This window comes from Trichosurus vulpecula, chromosome 5 (genome assembly GCF_011100635.1).
Source record: "Trichosurus vulpecula isolate mTriVul1 chromosome 5, mTriVul1.pri, whole genome shotgun sequence".
Taxonomy (NCBI): Eukaryota; Metazoa; Chordata; class Mammalia; order Diprotodontia; family Phalangeridae; genus Trichosurus; species Trichosurus vulpecula.
Genome location: NC_050577.1, coordinates 188,162,833 through 188,175,752, shown reverse-complemented (window position 1 = coordinate 188,175,752; position 12,920 = coordinate 188,162,833).

Sequence of the window (12,920 nt, the reverse complement as noted above, 5' to 3'; positions counted from 1 at the left end):
TTTTCTTAAACTTGATTCCTCACTATGTACTCTTCAATCCAGTGACATTGGCCTCTGTTGTTCCTCTCACCTAAAACTCCATCTCTTGAAAATGAGAATTTTCACTGGCTATTCCCCATGCCAGTAATACTCTCACTTCTCTTCTTTTCTTTCTAGCTTCCCTGACTTCCTTCAAGTCTCAGCTAAAATCCCATCTTTTGCAAGAAGCTTTTGCTTGTCTTCCTTCATGTTAGTGCCTTCCTCTGAGCTTACCTTCAATTTCTCCTGTACATATTTTGTTTGTACATAGTTGTTGACATGTCTCTCCCTTTAAATTTTAAGCTCCTTGAGAAAAAGGACTATTTTTTGTATCCCTAGTGTTTATGTAAAAAATACCTGGAACATAGTAGGAACTTTGTCTGACTTACATATATTTTAATATTAAGTTTCTCCAACAAAATGCCTCCCATGTATATATTAAAATAACACAGTGAAACAGTGACTGGTACATGCATAAAGTGCATTTGTGTGCTCAGCTGATAACAATTCCCCATGTGGAGAAACTGAGAAGTCTTCTTTTAGTAGAGTCATGGTGGAGTGTCAGTCAGTCAGCAATCTTTCATGTGTATCATGGACCCCTTGGGCAGTCTAGTGAAGCCAATGGAGCAGAATGTTTTTAAATTTATCAAATAAAAATCCATTGAATTATAAAGGAAATAAATTGCATTAAAACAGTTATTTAAATATTAGAAAAAAAAAACAAGCATACAGACCCCAGGTTAAGAAACTGCTGGAATATAATATGAACTTAGACACCTCAAGGAACAGACCCATCATTATATAATCTTGAACAGACATTTGAGTCACAGAATTCACAAGTTGGAAGAAACCTCACAGGCCATCTAGTCTAACCCATATCTGAAAGGAATTCCAACTATAACGTACCAAACGAGTGGTCGTCTGGGTCCTACTATTTAAAGACCTTCAAGGTGAGGGAATCCACCAGCTCTCTAGAATGTCCACTTTATGTCTAGACAGCTCTGAATCACAACATTTTTCTTCTAACATTAGATCTAAATTGGCTTCTTTATAAATTCTGTCCATTGTTCCTCTGTCTGCTGTCTGGGATCCAAAAGAACAAATCAAACATGATATTTTTTCAATATGACATTTCTTCAAGCACTTGAAGTTGACTCTCCTGTCCTTCCTTAGGTTTCTCTTCCTCTGACTGAAAGTTCATAATTCTTTTAACTACCCATTATGTGACACGGCATGCTAAAATTGATCTTGTTCTTGTCCTCCTGACTGCTACCACCCCCTTCTAGTTGGTATGTTCTTCAATCATTTCGGCCATGCCCAACTCTTCATGACCGCATTTGAGGTTTTCTTGGCAAAGATACTGGAGTGGTTTGCTCATTTTACAGATGAGGAAACTGAGGTAAACAGGGTTAAGTGACTTGCCCAGGTCACACAGCTAGCAAGTGTCTGAGGCCAGACTTGATCTCAAGAAGATGAATCTCCCTGACTCCAGGCCCACCACACTGTCCACGGTACCATTCAGCCGCCTATCTACTCAGTATAGTAAGTTTGTAAGTAGTAAGAAAACCCCCAAAGACAGAATTTCCGAATAATTAATTATCAATTTATTAAGTAAGATAGCCTGCAATCAATGAATTCATGGTCAGTGTCTTCTCTTGGTAACCAAAAATGCCAAGGGAGACCCTGGAAGACCTTAAATCCCTTCTGAAAGGGAACTCTCCTGAGGAATGAAAATCCACCTTGATTGGTGAACATTTGATGAAGAGGTGGGCTAAAAGTCTTCAGCTCCTCTGGTTAAGAAGGTGCCTTGATCATGAGACTCAGTAGCCTCAAGGCATGGAGGAAGGGGAAGCCATTTCTATCCAGACCTCTTCAGCTACCATATTTCCCCATGTGTAAGAAACACCTTAATTTTGGGGGCCCGAAATTTGAAAAAAAATAAAGTATTACATAAAGTTATTGAACTCAAGTTTTATTCATCTGCTCATAGTTTTCAGGCATCTTTTGGGCAAATCTGGTGCATGTACGCATGCTTAGTCCATTCCGTTTCATGAACTTGAAGCACCAATCGTGTCCTCCTTCGAAAGCAGTAACTTCTTTTTCATCAGCAGTTCTTCTTGCCTCATGCAGAACCATCTTGGTGGACACAGGAATCCAATCGCCCTTTGCTTTTCAATTCATATCTTCAATTCCCTCTCTAAATCAGGTCATTTTGCTGACTTGTTTCTCATGGTTTTTTTCTGCCTTGGTATTTTCTGTAGGATTTCTTCTTCCTGTAGCCAGTCTCGGATTGTTTTCTCAGTTGGAGGAGGACCAAACTTACGTTCAGCAGCACGATTTCCATTCACTTTTGCAAACTGGATCACTTTTAACTTGAATTCAGCACTGTAGGAAAATCTTTTCTGAGCCATTTCTGGGCAGAACATGGCAAAACATAACCTAATATACAGGTAACAAAGGTGAAACAATGAGCACAAAGACAACAAGCACAAAAAAGCAGGAAATGCAAGTAAAAAATCTACAACCACTGTATAAGACACACCCAGTTTTTAGACCCCAAATTTTTCAAAAAAAGGGTGCATCTTATACATGGGGAAATATGGTAGTTTTCTCCTCCAAAAGCAGTATTACCCTGTTCTTCAATGGAGGAGATCAAGGACAAGGAGTTCTCCCCCCAGGCAAAGGCTCACCCAGACTGAATTCTGTTTAAACTCTAAAAAGAAATTAATTTGGGTGGGATCTCACCCACCCAGTTAAGGAGCAGGTGCCTTGGGGGCTAGGAGCAAATTTCATCACTCAGCCATGTCCTTCAGAGGCTGACTGACCTTTTCAGAAGTTGTGTTTTAACAGAAATAAAGAGAAAATGGTAGATCTCAAATTAATAAGCTATTAATACAATAGTATAATATTAATTTATCTCAAAAGACAGTATAAAGCAACAATAGACGGAAGTAAGATTGCAAAGGAGAACCTAGATGTCACTTATAGAGTATCCCATAGATTAAAGGATCATAACAATTACTTGCAACTGTATCATAAATTAATTAATAATCACATCCTGAGACTATGTACTAAATCAGGGGAAGGCAGCTAGGCCTTACTGTAAGGGCTTTTTGGTCCTGCTAACTGTCTGTGGTCTGTAAAGAGAAGCTCCAGACATGTATGGTAAAACCAGCAGAACACCAAATGTTGCTGATAACTTTGAGATCTTCAATGTGTTAATGAACTAACCCCAAAGTGGCAGATAAGAGTTAGTCTGTCCCCCAACAAAACCATATAAAAACAAGCCACAAATTCTTGCCCCAACCCAAGCACTCTTCCATCTCCTAAGGTTCTGGGCTGCTTTGGTGCTCCCAACTATAATGTCCAGTTATGTGACTCTCTGTGATTCTTCCCCTTTCCATTCTCTTTGCCATGCTGCTTGCCTTCCTCTACTGCCCTATCATATCCTCATGCCATCTATGTCTTGCCTCCCCACAACCCTGTTATTTGTTTGTCTCTGTACCTCCTGTGCCATCTGCCCCTGTATTCCCTGTGCTTTATTGTTATTTCAGCATTACTTCCTGTTGGCATTATGATCTTTCCCTGTGAGTTTCTGAAGCCAGGCATGCCTGCCCCCATTGGACTTAAAGGGATCTTTTTTGGTCCCATTCCCTTACTCAATTAATAATTCCATAAATTAACAAGCAATTCATATGGAACAAAAGTTCTTCACCTACCTGGTTGATATTCTCTGGTTTCCTGTCAGCTCATCAGTGTTCTTCTTAAATTATAGCATCCAGAACTGAAAATAGTACTACCAATGAAGACTGATGAGAGGTGAGTACAGTAGTATTGACACCTCCTTATTCCTGGAAGCTATAAAACTCTCATTGTAGTCCACGATCACATTAGGTATTTGGCTATCACTGTACACTGTCAACATATTAAGGCCAAAGTTCTTTAAAATCAGGAGTGTGCTGGCAAAGGTATAACTGGCTTCTGGGATGGCGGGGTACAGGATCAATGTACACATCATATACTTTTAAGTTTAATCTACATTTTATCAATCACATTCTTAAGTCTAAAAAAATCAACAAAAGAAATCAAGCTCTAATTTGTAGTGTTTGTCAATTTCTGAGGTGTAAATGCTCACACTGAAAATTTACCAATCAGCCACCATGAGCAGGTACCAAGCTGGCTCCAGCACCTTCCTGCAAAACCCTCAGATTTTTCACAAACCAATTAGTAACCCTGCTTCCCCACTATATTCTTATGAATTTTAATTTATCTACCCAAGTGTAGGACATTACATTTAGCACTATTGAAGTTTACCTTCTTAGATTCAGCCCAACCAGGGATGCGGAACCTATGGCCTCGAGGCCACATGTGGCCTCTAGGCCCTCAAGTGTGGCCCTTTGACTAAATCCAAACTTCATAGAACAAATCCCCTTAATAAAAGGATTTTTTCTGTAAAACTTGGACTGAGTCAAAAGACTGCACCCAATGACCTAGAAGGCCACATTGGTGCCTCCAGGACACAAGTTCCCCGTATCTACTGACCTGTACTAGGCATCTCTCCTATTTTCCCCATCTTGACCTCTTGGTGAACCAATTCAACTCCACACTGTCTCCTTTTCTTGAGTCTCAAGTCCCCTTATTTCACCAATTGCAACCTCACAATCCTCAATCTTGGAACATTGACAATATCTGTTGCATTCACTCCCACACTTTTGCTGCCAAATGAAGGTTGAGAAATCATGAAACCATTCTGATTGGATCCACTACAAATTTATGCTTCACAACTTGAACTGGGCCCTCATGGCTGCTAGACAATCCTCCTCTACCTCCCTTATCAAATTCACTATCCTACCCTGTACATAACTCTTTTAAATGTTTTGATACCTTCTTAAGCCTCCCATAGTTTCTGCTTCCCTCACCCTCTTGGCTGAAAACTTTTCTCATATTTATTTTTTTTAATTTTAATTTTTCCCAAGTTACATGTTAAAATCATTTTTAACATTGGTTTTTAAAATTTGAGTTTAAAATTCTCTCCCTTCCTCCCTCTCCACCACCCCTCATTGAGAAGATAAGCATTTCAATATAGGTTATGCATGTGTAGTCAAGCAAAACTATCTATTATAGTCATGTGAAAGAAAACATAGACAAAAAAAAACCTTCAAGAAAAATAAATGAAGAAAAAAACCAGGTACTTCAATCTGTATTCAGATACCATCAGTTCTTTCTCTGGGGATGGATAGTATTTTTCGTCATAGGTTCTTTGGAGTTTTTCTTAGATCACGGTACTGCCGAGAATAGCTAAGTTATTCACAGCTGATCATCTTACAATGTTGCTGTTACTTTGTACAGAGTACATTTCACTCTGCATCAGCCCATGCAAGCCTTTCCAGGTTTTCCTGAGAACATACTGTCCATCATTTCTTATAATAAAATACTATTCCATCATAATTACATACCAAAATGTGCTCATCCATTGCCCAATTGATGTGTATGCCATCATTTTCTAATATTTTGCCCCTACAAATGAGCTGATATAAATATTTTTATTTATTTATTTTTAGTTTTCACCAATTCGTTTCTACAATATTTTGAGTCCTACATTTTCTCCCCACCCCAAGATGGCAAGCATTCTGATTACCCCTTCCCCCCGGCTGGCCTCCCTTCTATCACCCTATCACCCCCACCCCTATCCCCTTCCCCCTTACTTTCTTGTAGTGCAAGATGGATTTCTATGCCCCATTGCCTGTATATTTTATTTCCCAGTTGCATGTAAAAACTATTTTTAACATTTGTTTTTAAAACTTTGAGTTCCAAATCATCTCCCTTCTTCCCTCTCCACCCACCTTCATTGAGAAGGCAAGCAATTCAATGTAGGTTATACTTATGTAGTTATGCAGAACACTTCCACAATAGTCATGTTGTGAAAGACTAACTATATTTCTCTCCATCCCATCCCAACCCCTATTTATCATATTTTCTCCTTTGACCCTGTCCCTTTACAAAAGTGTTTGCTTCTAGCTACCCCCTCCCCCAATCTGCCCTCCCTTCTATCATCCCCCTCTCTTATCCCCTTCCCCCTACTTTGCTGTAGGGTAAGATGCCCAATTGAGTGTGTACATTATTCCCTCCTTAAGCCAAATCCAATGAGAGTAAGGTTCACTTGTTTCTTTTCACCTCTCCCTCCTTCCCCTCCATTTATAACAGCTTTTCCTTGCCTCTTTTATGTGAGATAATTTACCCCATTCTGTCTCTCCCTTTCTCCTTCTCCCAACATACTCCTCTCTCACCCCAGCTCCTTTGAACTATAGAATATCATATTCCAAGCCCTTCAGTCCCTTATTGTAGAAGCTGCTAGATTTTGTGTTATCCTGATTGTGTTTCCACAGTACTCAAATTGTTTCTTTCTGGCTGCTTGCAATATTTTCTTGTAGACCTTGGAACTCTGGAATTTGGCTACAATATTCCTGGGAGTTTTCCTTTTGGGATCTTTTTCAAGAGGCAATCAGTGAATTCTTTCCATTTCTATTTTCCCCTCAGGTTCTAGAATATCAGGGCAGTTTTCCTTGATAATTTCTTGAAAGATGATGTCTAGGCTCTTTTTTTCGATCATGGCTTTCAGGTAGTCCCGTAATTTTTAAATTATCTCTCCTGGATCTATTTTCCAGGTCAGTGGTTTTTCCAATGAGAAATTTCACATTGTTTTCTATTTTTTTATTCTTTTTGGTTCTATTTTATAATTTCCTGATTTTTCATAAAGTCATTAGCTTCCATTTGCTCCATTCTAATTTTCAAGGAATGATTTTCTTCAGTGAGCTTTTGGACCTCCTTTTCCATTTGGTCAGTTCTGCTTTTTAAGGCATTCTTTTCCTCATTCATTTTTTGGACCTCTTTTACCATTTGGGTTAGTCTAATTTTAAGGTGTTATTTTCTTCAGTATTTTGGGGGTCTCCTTTAGCAAGCTGTTGACTTGTTTTTCATGATTTTCTTGCATCACTCTCATTTCTTTTCCCAATTTTTTATCTACTTCTCTTACATGATTTTCAAAATCCTTTTTGAGCTGTCCCATCACCTGCAAACAATTCATATGTTTCTTGGAGGCTTTAGATGTAGGAGCTTTGAGTTTATTGTCTTCTTCTGGTTGTATGTTTTCATCTTCCTTGGCACCAAAGTAAAGATTCTATAGTTTGAGATTTTTATGCCATTTGCTCATTTCCCCAGCCAATTATTTGACTATTGAGCTCTTTGTCAAGGTAGAACTCTGCTTCGAGAGTGGAGAGTGTTCTGTCCCAAGCTTCAGGAGTTTTGTGCAGCTGTTTTCAGAGATATTTCTAAGCACCTATAAATTTTCAGTTCTTCTAAGGTGGTACGAGCAAAAAACAAGTGTTCTGTGCTCTGGTCTCTGAGTGACCTTAAGCATTTTTTTCTGCCTTGGAAATGTGAGGAGGATTCCCTCTCCACAGCTGCTACAAGCTTCACCATGCCAGCACTCCTCCTCAACCCAGCTGCTTGATCCCCCTACTGTCTGTGGGCCTGGAGCTCTGGAAGCAGCTGCTGTTGCTGCTGCTGTCACCTCCACCAGCGCAGGGTTGGGGATGGACTGGGCTCTTGTCTCATACAGATCTGACAGAATTTTCCCATTGATCTTCTCTGTTGTCTTTGGTGTTTGTGGGTTGCGAAGTCTGGAAACTCCCCAGTCCCTTGAGGCCTGCTGTACCCCATCTGTGCTGGCTCAGCCCATATTGGACTGTGCTCCACTCCAAGACTGGTGTGATAGACCTTTCCCATTGACCTTCCAGGTTGTCTTGGGATTGAGATTTGTTTCACTCTGCCATTTTTGTGGGCTCTGTAGCTCTATAATTTGTTTAAATCATTTTTTGCAGGTATTTGGAGAGGTTTGGGAGAGAGCTCAAGCAAGTCTCTGCTTTTACTCTGCTATCTTTGCTTTACCCCCCTGCTATAGATTATATATATCCTTTTCCTTTTTGTTATTTATATCTTTTGGGATACAGATCTAGTAGTGGTATTGCTAGGTCTAAGGATATGCATGGTTTTATAGCCTTTTGGACATAGTTCCAAATTACTCTACAGAATGGTTGAATCAGTTCACAGCTCCGCCAGCAGTGCATCAGTGCTTCATTTTTCCCACATCCCCTCAAACATTTGTTGTTTACCTTTTCTATCCTATTAGCCAGTCTAATAGGTGTGGGGTGGTACCTCAGAATTGTCTTAATTTACATTTCTCTAATCAATAGTGCATTAGAGTATTTTTTCATATGGCTATAGATAGCTTTGATTACTTCATCTGAAAACTGTTCATATATTTTGATCATTTATCGATTGAGGAATGGCTCTTATTTTATAAATTTGGCTCAGTTCTCTGTATGTTTTAAAAATGAGGACTTTACCAGAGAAACTTGATTCAATTTTTTTCACAGTTACTATTGCTAACTATATTTCCCTCCATCCTATCCCCACCCTCTGTTTATTCTACTCCCTCTCTCTTTTCCCTCTGTCCCTCCTCAAAAGTGTTCTGCTTCTAACTACCACCTCTCCCAATGTGCCCTCCCTTTTATCACCCCCTCCACTTCTGTTATCTCCCTCCCCTCCCACTTTCCTATAGGGTAAGATAGATTTCTATACCCAATTGAATGTGTATGTTATTCCCTCTTTGAGCCAATTCTGATGAGTGTAAGGTTAATTTACTCCCCCTTGCCTCCCTTCTCTTCCTCTCCACTACAAAAGCTTTTTCTTTCCTCTTTTATGTGAGATAATTACTTCATTCTACCTATTCCTTTCTCTTTCTCCAAATACATTCCTCTCTCAACCCTTAATTTTTTTTTTTAGATATTATCCCTTCACATTCAACTCACACCTGTGTATATATACTCCTTCTAACTACCTTAATAATGAGGAAGTATCATTACAAGTATCATTTTCCCAAGTAGGAATGTAAACAGTTTCACCTTACTAAGTCCCTTATGTTTTCCCTTTCCTGTTTACCTTTTTATTCTGCTCTTCAGTCCTGTATTTGAAAGTCAAATTTTCTACTCAGCTCTTACCTTTTTTATCAAGAATGCCTGAAAGTCCTCTATTTCAATGAATATCAATTTTTTCACCTGTGGGATTATCAGTTTTCTGGGTAGGTAATTCTTGGTAGTAATCCTAGCTCTTTTGCCCTATGGATTATAATATTCCAAGCCTTCTGATCCTTTAATGTAGAAGCTGTAAATCTTATCCTGACTATGGCTCCATGATACTTGAATTGTTTCCTTCTGGCTTCCTGAAATATTTTCTCAACCTGGGAACTCTGGAATTTGGATATAATATTCCTGGAAGTTTTCATCTTAAGGTCTCTTCCAGGAAATGATAGGTGGATTCTTTCAGTTTCTACTTTACCTTCTGGTTCTAGAATATCGAGGGAGTTTTCCTTGATAATTTCTTGAAAGATGGTGTCTAGGCTCTTTTTTGATAATGGCTTTCCAGGACTCCAATAATTTTAAAATTCTCTCTCCTGGATCTATTTTCCAGCCCAGATGTTTTTCCAGTGAGATATTTCACAATGGCTTCTATTTTATCATTCTTTTTGTTCTGTTTTATTGTTTCTTAATTTCTCATAAAATCATTAGCTTCCATTTGCTCCATTCTAATTTTTAATGAATTATTTTCTTCAATGAGCTCTTGGACCTCCTTTTCCATTTGGCCAATTCTGCTTTTTAAGGCATTCTTCTCCTCATTGGTTTTTTGAACCTCTTTTACCATTTGGCCTAGTCTGTTTTTTTAAAGTATATTCTTCAGTATATTTTTTGCCTCCTTTATTGAGCTGTTGACTCATTTTTCATGATTTCTTTGCATCTCTCTTATTTCTCTTCCCAATTTTTCCTCTATCTCTCTTACTTGATTTTCAACATCCTTTTTGTACTTACATGCCATGAGACCAATTTGTATTTTTCTTAGTGGCTTTGGACATATGAGCTTTGACATTATTGTCGTCTTCTCAGTATATGTTTTGATCTTTCTTATCACCATAGTAACTAGAACAGAGTTTTTTCTTCCATTGTTTGCTCATTTTCCCATACTATTACTTGACTTTTCACTCTTTGTTGAAGTAGAGCTGTAACAACAATGCTACTAGCAGCTCCTGGGGAGGTGAAAGACAAACAACACCAACATATAGGAGGGCTGCTCGCACAAGTTCTTTGATCTGCTTTTCTTTTTTTTTAAATTTATTTAATATATTTAGTTTTCAGCAATGATTTTCACAAAAGTTTGAATTACAAATTTTTTTCCCATTGTGTTCAGGGCCCTGAGAGCTCAGAGACTACTTAGCAAAAAGGGGTGTGGGAAAGATCTTTAGTCACTAGCACCACATCACATACATTGTTTCCAATCAATGACTCTTGATTCAAACAAAGACAAGACTCAAAGACACCTGATTGCCTCAGTGCAGAGAAGCACTCCCAAACAAAAGACCCCACTTTACTTTCCATTACATTTGAAAAGCAAGGCTCATCAAAGGTACTTGATTATTTCAGCATTCCAAAAGGGAAAAGAGAAAACAGTAAAAAAAGTCACACCCTGATTACCATTACAAGGGTTCTGCTTCCAGGGTAGAGGGCACACTGTCTCAAGCATCAGGGATTTGTGCAGCTATTTTCAGAGATTCTTCTAGGGACCTGTAAATTTTCAGTTCTTCTAAGTTGGAATGATCAAAGGAGAGGTGTTTACTCCTCTCCTGGCCTGTGCTCTGGTCTGTAAGCAACCACAAGAACTCTCTTCTGCCCTTGAATTATGAGGAGGTCCCCCTTCACTGTGGCCACAAGCTATGCTATGCTAGTGCTCCTCCCTGCCTTGGGACTGCCATCCAGGACTATGACCCAGATTTGAGTATAGGCAAAGCAACAGAGGCCTGCCTCAGTGCTAGCAAAATCACCGCTGTAATTTCTGTCTGACCAGTAATTCAACTCCTTTACCGGCTATAGGCTGAGAGCTCTGGAATTAACCACTGCTGATGCCACTGTAGATTCTGTCACTCCCAAGGCCTGCTCTGGTTTCCCAGGCCTACAGTTGTGCTGGTATAATCTGCACTAGACCGTGCTCCACTCTCACCCAGGTGCAAGATCCCTTCCTGCTGACCTTCCAAGATGGCTTTGATGTCTTTGGGCTGAGAGGTCTGGAAACTGCCCCTGCTGCCAGCTATTCATTCACCCCATGGTCTCAAGGCCTCCTCCAGGTTTGCTGGGTCCCAGTCTGTGCTGGGGCAGCCAGCACTGAATTGCACTCCTCTCTCATCCTAGGTGGCACAGTAGATAGAGCACCAGGCCTACAGTCAGGAAAACCCATTTTTCTGAGTTCTAATCCAGACTCAGACACTTACTATACATATGCATATATATGTATATGTATATATGCATATTGTGTGTGTTTAATTCCTACATGTACATATGTATTTTTTAAATTCAGAGATGAATATGTAAGAAATCTTCTGTTATGTTATCTTATATATGAATTACTTTATATATTACTATATATAAATATTTTTCATATATATGGTATATTTATATATGTGGTATATGAGTACAACTTTTGTCCATATCCTCCCCCAAATTTGCCATATAGAGCAAAACGGAGGGGTAGGGTGGCAGAATTTATATTTGATGAGTAGAAGTTCCTATGGTCTGCTAACTCTAAATTCATTCCCCTCCTAACAGTACATCTGTTCTTTGAAGATTTAATATTTTGGGGAACAGAACTACAGAGGAATCAGGAAGAGAGGGACTAAGGACATCCTTCACAATCTGATTTTGAAAACAGGCTTTTGAGGGAACAGAAAGAGAATAGTCATATTGAATTAGAAATCAAGTTTGGAAACAATGAGGAAAGTATCTTAAAGGAATGGGATTACAGAGGGTATTTCTGCTGATATTTAATTATCCAAACCTCATTTTTTATATTTAATTTATTTAATATATTTAGTTTTCAGCATTGATTTTCACAAGAGTTTGAATTACAAATTTTCTCCCCATTTCTACCCTTCTGCCCACTCCAAAATGGCATATATTCTGGTTGCCCCATTCCCCAGTCAGTCTTCCCTTGTGTCACCCCACTCCCCTCCCATCCCCCTTTCCCTTCTTCTCTTGGAGGGCAAGATAAATTTCTATGCCCCATTGCCTGTGTATCTTATTTCCTAGTTGCATGCAAAAACTTTTTGTTGTTGTTTTGAACATCTGTTTTTAAAACTTTGAGTTCCAAATTCTCTCCCCTCTTCCCTCCCCAGCCACCCTCCTTAAGAAGGCAAGCAATGCAACATAGGCCACATGTGTATCATTATGTAACACCCTTCCACAGTACTCATGTTGTGCAAGATTAACTATGTTTTCCTCCTTCCTAACCTATCTCCCTGTATTGAATTTTCTCCCTTTACCCTGTCCCTTTTCGAAAGCGTTTGTTTTTGATTACCTCCTCCCCCTGTCTGCCCTCCCTTCTATCATCCCCCATTTTATCTTCTTCTTCCTTCTTTCCTGTGGGGTGAGATACCCAGTTGAGTGTGTATGGTATTCCCTCCTCAGGTCAAATCCGATGAGAGCAAGATTTACTCATTCCTCCTCACCTGCCCCCTCTTCCCTTCCTATAGAACCGCTTTTTCTTGCCACTTTTATGTGAGATAATTTACCCCCTTCTTTCTCTCCCTTTTTCCCTCTCTCAATATATTCCTCTCTTATCCCTTAATTTGATTTTATTTTTTTAGATATCATCCCTTCATATTCAACTCACCCTGTGCCCTCTGTCTATATATATACACCTACATATATACTTACATAGACACACACACACACACACACACACACACACACATATATATATATATATATATATATATATATATATGCATATTCCTTTCAGCT